The following is a 6622-nucleotide window of genomic DNA, read 5'->3' on the forward strand; positions in this document are numbered from 1 at the left end:
AAGTTACATGAAAGCTTTAGTTCTGTCTTTATGCGGAATGAGGTAAGTACAATATTTTGCAAGGTTGTGAAATTCAAGTTAAGTGATTTTGTTAGAAAAGAAAAAAAAAACTCATGAGCTCCTCCAACTTAGCGGCAGTTATCAAGATTAGGATTATCATACAAAAATGAAATTGAAGCTGCTTAAAGGTTTTTTTTTCAATTTTTATAATTTTGAGTCCAAACCATTCAAAATTAAAAACACTCCGACGATTGTCTTTGAAATGCCCAATCGGGCGACAAAAAACTGTGTCAAGCTAACGGCAGACGAAACTCTTTTTCCTTTCATTTTATCTTACTTCCATCTAGATATTTGCCAAATTCTTAGACCACATCATTGGCAAGGAAAGAAGAGCGGGTCAGATGGCTAAAAGTATTGTAATAAAATAAGACTAGGTGAATCAACCCAATCCCCGTTCAAATTTAAGAGGTTCCCCTAGTTAGGCTCCAGTTTTACTGATTATATCTTCATGGAAATTTTCTGCCCAAGACTTCCCCTTCTCTTCAAGAGCAAATTGCTTTAGGATGTGGTTTCTGCTCGTGACCTTACGCTTATGTATAGTAAAACTAAGAAGAAAAGCAACACAAGACCGTTTTTCGTTTGTATCATAGTGGACATCAAAATCCAAATTTTACTGAAGAATGAAAAAATTGGTTTGTCATTCCTTGTCTAGAGGTCAAGCCTCTAAAGTTTGTTAAAGAGGTTAAATTTGTGTAAAGTTCTAAGATATGATGAAGGAACCATAATTTTTAGACATTCTTGTTTATTTTTGAACTTAGTTGATAAAAGAAATGTTGGCATTCGGCATTCGATTTGCAAAACAAATCTAATGCAAAAAGTTTGTAAAACCAATTCATGATTCTCGGTCCATCGCCCGGTATTGACACAGATGAGGTGACATGACTCATCTTGACTCTAAACATCTTCCCTTAAGCCCTTTAAACAGAAGGGTGTTTGTTGCACTTTTTCTAGTAAGAAGTGTCTTTTTGCGATTGTCTCCTAATCAGAGACATAGTTACTTAGAGGAGATAGAGGAGGTTAGCCCTGCTGAGATAAAGAATTCCTCAGTACTTCTTCGCAAAAAAAAATATAAAACAGTTCGTCGTAATAAACTGTAAGTAAGGAGCGACCCGGCTCAATAGAAACCGAAATTCTTAAAAACGGAGTTTTGACACTAATAGACACATCAAAAGAATCGTATTTTTATGCTGACTTTAAATATATAGGTTTAATCAAGTTTAGTTCAACCTAGTTTAACCAAAGTTACGAGCCTTAGAAAATGTGCCTTATTTTTGAAATAAGGGGAAACACCCCGTAAAAAGCATAGAAACTTAATGAAAATCACACCACCAGATTTAACATATCAACAAACCCTACTGTAGAGGTTTCAAGCTCCTATCTGCACTAATATGGAATTTTGCACTTCTGCCAGAAGAAAGATCGCAGATGCGGGTTTATTTCTTTTTTTCCTCTGGGGGTAATCATATCGACCCAGTGGTCCTAGAATTTTGCAAGAGGGCTCATTCAAGCGGAAATTAAGAGTTCAAGTGCCCTTTCTAAGTGACCAAAAACTGGAAGGTAACTAGACCCCCTCCCACGCTCACTTTTTCCGCAAAATAACCAAATCAAAATTTTGAGATAGCCATTTTGTTCAGCATAGTCAAAATATCTAATAAATCTGTCTTTGAGGACGACTTAATGCCCTACAGTACCCGAGGAAAGGGCTGCAAGCTATGAACTTTGCCCATTGTTTACATGTAGTCTAGTATTGGATATTGGGAAGCATATAGACGTTTTCAGGGGAGATTTTTTTGGTAGGGGGGAAGGGCTAGGTTGAGAGGGTTACGTAAGAGAATCTTTCCATGGAAGAATTTTTCATGGGGGAAGAGAATTTCCAAGAAGAGGGTGCTGGATTTCCCAGAATTATTAAAAAAACAATCAGAAATTCAATAAAAAGTCTTTTTAACTGTAAGTAAAGAGTAACATTAAAAATTAAAACAAACAGAAATAATTACGTATATGAGGGGTTTCATCCCCTCCTCAATGCCTCGCTCTTGACGCTGAAGTATTTTTAGTAATTTCAAAGGAGCTATTTATTCTAATTATACGACCTTTTTGATTCAGGGGTCGTTCTTAAGGAATTGGAACAAAATTTGAACTTTAGCACAAAGAGCGAGGCACTGACGAGGGGCTCAACCCTCTCATATTAAATATATGAGGAAGTTCGTCCCCTCGGCAATACCTTGCTCTTTACACTAAAGTTCGAATTTTGTTAAATAATAGATAGATAGATAAATTTATTGCCCATTCGAAAGACGGTACACGACCACAAATGGAGTAAATAAATGAACTGTTATTGGGCTGTTCCCTAATCAAAACCCCGCTCTTTACGCTAAAGGTTGACTTTTTCTCTCAACTCTAATTTTTAAAACAGTAAAAAATTTTAGCGTAAAGAGCGGGGCGTTGCGGAGGGAACAGCCCTTTCATATACGGAGTAATTTCTGATCGTTTTAAGTTTTAATCTCACTCCTTACTTTCAGATAAAACAATTGTTTTTTTCTAATTTAATTTCTGAGCGTTTTTGAATTAATGCATGTTTTGATTTTGGCTCTCCGCAAATTAATAATTAAAACGAAATTTACATATTAATTTATTTTTTGGCTAAATGGCTTTCTCATAGTATTGATCAAACGATTATGAGAAAAGCAGGGGAGTAGGCTAAGTTACCACCCAATTTTTTGGTTACCTAAAAACGCAACTAAAACTTTTATTTTTTTTTAACTAACGTTTTATTCGTCAAAATATACGTAACTTACGAATTAACTTGGGTAACGAACTTCTATATTCGTATGTTTTTATTAGATATATGAGAGGGTTCACCCCCTCGTCAATACCTCGCTCTTTACACTAAAGCTTAAATTTTGTCCCAATTCCTTAAGAATGACAACTGAATCATAAAAGCCATAGAATAAATAGTTGAAATTTATAGAATTACTTTAGCGTAAAGAGCGAGTTATTAGGAGGAGGTGAACCACTCATATGCGTAATGATTTCTGTTCGTTTTAAGTTTTAATGCTGCTTCTTACTTTCGGTTGAAATTTTTTTCATATTTATTTTCTCATTGTTTAAAAAAAAATGCTAAATAATCCTGCGCCCCCTTCATGGAAATTCTCTTCCCCATGACAAATTCCTCCATGGAAAGTTCTCCCACATAAGCCCCTCCCCTCGCATCCTCCCCCTCTAACCAAAAAAAATCCCTTGACAGCGTGTGTACACTTCCCAATAACCACTACTATATGTAAACAGTGATCAAAGTTTGTAACTTGCAGTCCCTCCCACGGGGTCTGTGGGGGAGTAAGCCGTCCCTAAAGACATAGTTATTGGGTTTTTTGACTGTGCTGAATAAAATGGCTCTCTCAGAATTTTGATCCGGTGACTTTTGAAAAAATGAGCGTGGGAGGGGGCCTAGGTGTCCTCCAGTTTTTTGGTCACTTAAAAAGGGCACTAGAACTTTGAATTTCCGTTAGAATGATCCCTCTCGCGACATTCTGGGACCACTGGGTCGATACGATCACCCATGGGGGAAAAAAAACAAACAAATAAATACGCACCCGTGATTTGTCTTCTGGCAAAAAATACAAAATTCCACATTTTTGTAGATAGGAGCTTGAAACTTCTACAGTAGGGTTCTCTGATACGCTGAATCTGATGTTGTCATTTTCACTAAGATCTGACTTTTGAAAAAATGAGCGTGGGAGGGGGCCTAGGTGTCCTCCAGTTTTTTGGTCACTTAAAAAGGGCACTAGAACTTTGAATTTCCATTAGAATGATCCCTCTCGCGACATTCTGGGACCACTGGGTCGATACGATCACCCATGGGAAAAAACAACCAAAAAAAAGAAACTAACAAATAAACACGCATCCGTGATGTATCTTGTGGAAAAAAAAAATACAAAATTCCACATTTTTGTAGATAGGAGCTTGAAACTTCTACTGTAGGGTTCTCTGATACTCTGAATCTGATGGTGTGATTTTCGTTAAGGTTCTATGACTTTTAAGGGGTGTTTCCGCCTATTTTCTAAAATGAGGCAAATTTTCTCAGGCTCGTAACTTTTGATGGATAAGATTAAACTTGATGAAACTTATATATTTGAAATCAGCATTAAAATTGATGTAACCATTGGCATCAAAATTCTGTTTGTTTAGAGTTTCGGTTACTATTGAGCCGGGTCGCTTCTTACTACAGTTCGTTACCACGAACTGTTTGAAAATAGTTTCGTCCTCTTTTATCCGTTTTGTTACCATGCCTTACAAAATTAGATCCGCAAATATCGCTCATTTAAGTTACGGGAGAGAATCTTTCTATGGAGAAATTTCTCGAGGGGAAAGAAAATTTTCTATGGAGGGGGAGCGTGATTTCCCGTCATTATTTAAAAAACAATCAGCAAGTAGATAAAAAAACAAGTTTTTCAGCTGAAAGTTAGAAGCAACATTAAAACATTAACGAACACGGAATATTACGTATATGAGATGGGTTTGCTCTTACGCTAAAGTTTCTTTTTTAACTTTTAAAAGAGGTTATTATTCTAATTAAACAGCCTTTGAGATTCAGGAGTCATTTTTAAACAACTGGAACAAAAACCAAGCTTAGGTTATTATAAGGTTATAATTAGTTAAAAAGAAGTAAAATTAATACGCAAATTTCGTTTTAATTATTCATGGTCGTGAGCCAAATCCAAAACCGGCAATAATTCAAAAACGTTCAGAAATTCAATAAAAAAAAAGTTTTTTTTTCAAACTGAAAGTATGGAGGGTATTAAAACTTAAGACGAACAGAAATTATTCCGTATATGAAAGGGACTGTCCCCTCCTCAATACCCCGCTCTTCACGCTAAAGTTTTTTATTATTTTATAAAACAGAGTTGTGAGAAAGAGTCAAAATTTAGCGTAAAGAGCGGGGCACTGAGGAGGGGACAGCCCTTTTTACATATTGAACAATTTTTTTTGTTTTAATTTTTAATGTCGCCCCCTTACTTTCAGTTAGAAAAAAACTTGTTTTTTTTATTCAATTTTACATAATTCTGTATATTTTGGTTAGTGTTCCCTATGCAAGTTTTTGGTATACTTTTTAGAGGTTATACATTGCTAATGTATCAGCCTAGAACGACAACTTTCTGTCATTCGATACCTGAGACTCAACCCATGGATCGAATTATATTTCGAACTTTGCCTTTAATATTTTAGTGGCTGAAAATATTTTGAAAACTGGTTGAAAAAGGAGGGGTTTCTAATTTTTTTTTGCAAGTTTAGATCATTTTCTTATAAAAGGCCTATGAGTCTTGTAATTTTGACTTAGTGAATAGATAGATCTTAAACTAATAAATAGAAAGAAATTAATATCCTGTCCTTTTGGAGGAAGATATAGCTGTAGACGTGTCGCAAAATCGCTTGTTTCGTAGGATATTTAAGCCTTAAATAGCATTTGAAAGCTGAAAATCAAAATTTCTGCCGTATTCTTCACTTAATCCTAGAAAAAAAATCCTGGAGAATTGTAGAAGAAAAGAGTTGGGAGACTTAAAATATAAAAAAAAAAAAAAACTGACATATTAGAAACTCTCAAAAATCTTGTTTTCTTTCTCCTAAAAAGCCACATACCATCAGATACGCTCTCTTGTATCTCGGTGGAAAGTCGTCAAAACCTATTATGGTTTTGACGTCATACTATTATGATAACAAACGATAGTGGACGATTACTGGGGTCTCGTGCTGTAAACGCCTTCTTAAACTTTATACGCACTACATTTCCTCTTGTGATTACACATGATAAAGACTATCTACTTGAAGACTGCCCCCATGAAGGTTTAATTGAACTCACTGAGTTAGATATGCACAAGGAGCTGAGCCTCACCTTTTCCTGACGAAATCCCTGCAAAACTTATCCCTGAATTTGCTATGTTCCTCGCCTTACCCCTTTTCACTCTGATTAATCAGTGCTTAACATCTGGGGCGCTTCCCTCGCTTTGAAAGAAAGCACACATATGTATCATTCCGAAGGTAAGCCCACCTAACAGCTGTGATGACTTAAGACCCTTCTCCCTAACCCCATGCTTTGCGAAAGTGACGGAGTCTTTACTTTCCTCCCGGTTGGCTCAGGTGCGTGAATCCATAGACTAATGTCAGTACGGAGGCCTCTCGAAATGCGGAATAAAGTATGTTCAGCCGTATTCGAAAGTCTCTAGAGACCCGGGTTGTTTTGTTGATCTAGCTGTGGTCGATTTTTGCAAAGCATTTGACCTTCTATCTAATCTCAGTGCATGCCTTAACTTGAAGCGAATGGGAAACAAGGGTCAAACTATAACAATTGTACTGGATTTTCTTTTTGGACGGCAGATGAAGGTATTCGTTCCCCATGAAAAGACACCGACTCCGACTGGAATGATATAACTTGCGGGGCCCCACAAGGCACCAAAATTGCAGACATAACATTTCTTTACTTTGATTAACTACATCCTGAGCGAGCATGAAGAAAGGTATAAATTTGTGGATGACTTATCTCTCATGCTTGCTTATCTACTTGAAAGTA

The sequence above is a fragment of the Artemia franciscana genome, unplaced genomic scaffold, assembly GCF_032884065.1.
Source record: "Artemia franciscana unplaced genomic scaffold, ASM3288406v1 PGA_scaffold_32, whole genome shotgun sequence".
In the NCBI taxonomy this organism is placed as follows: Eukaryota; Metazoa; Arthropoda; class Branchiopoda; order Anostraca; family Artemiidae; genus Artemia; species Artemia franciscana.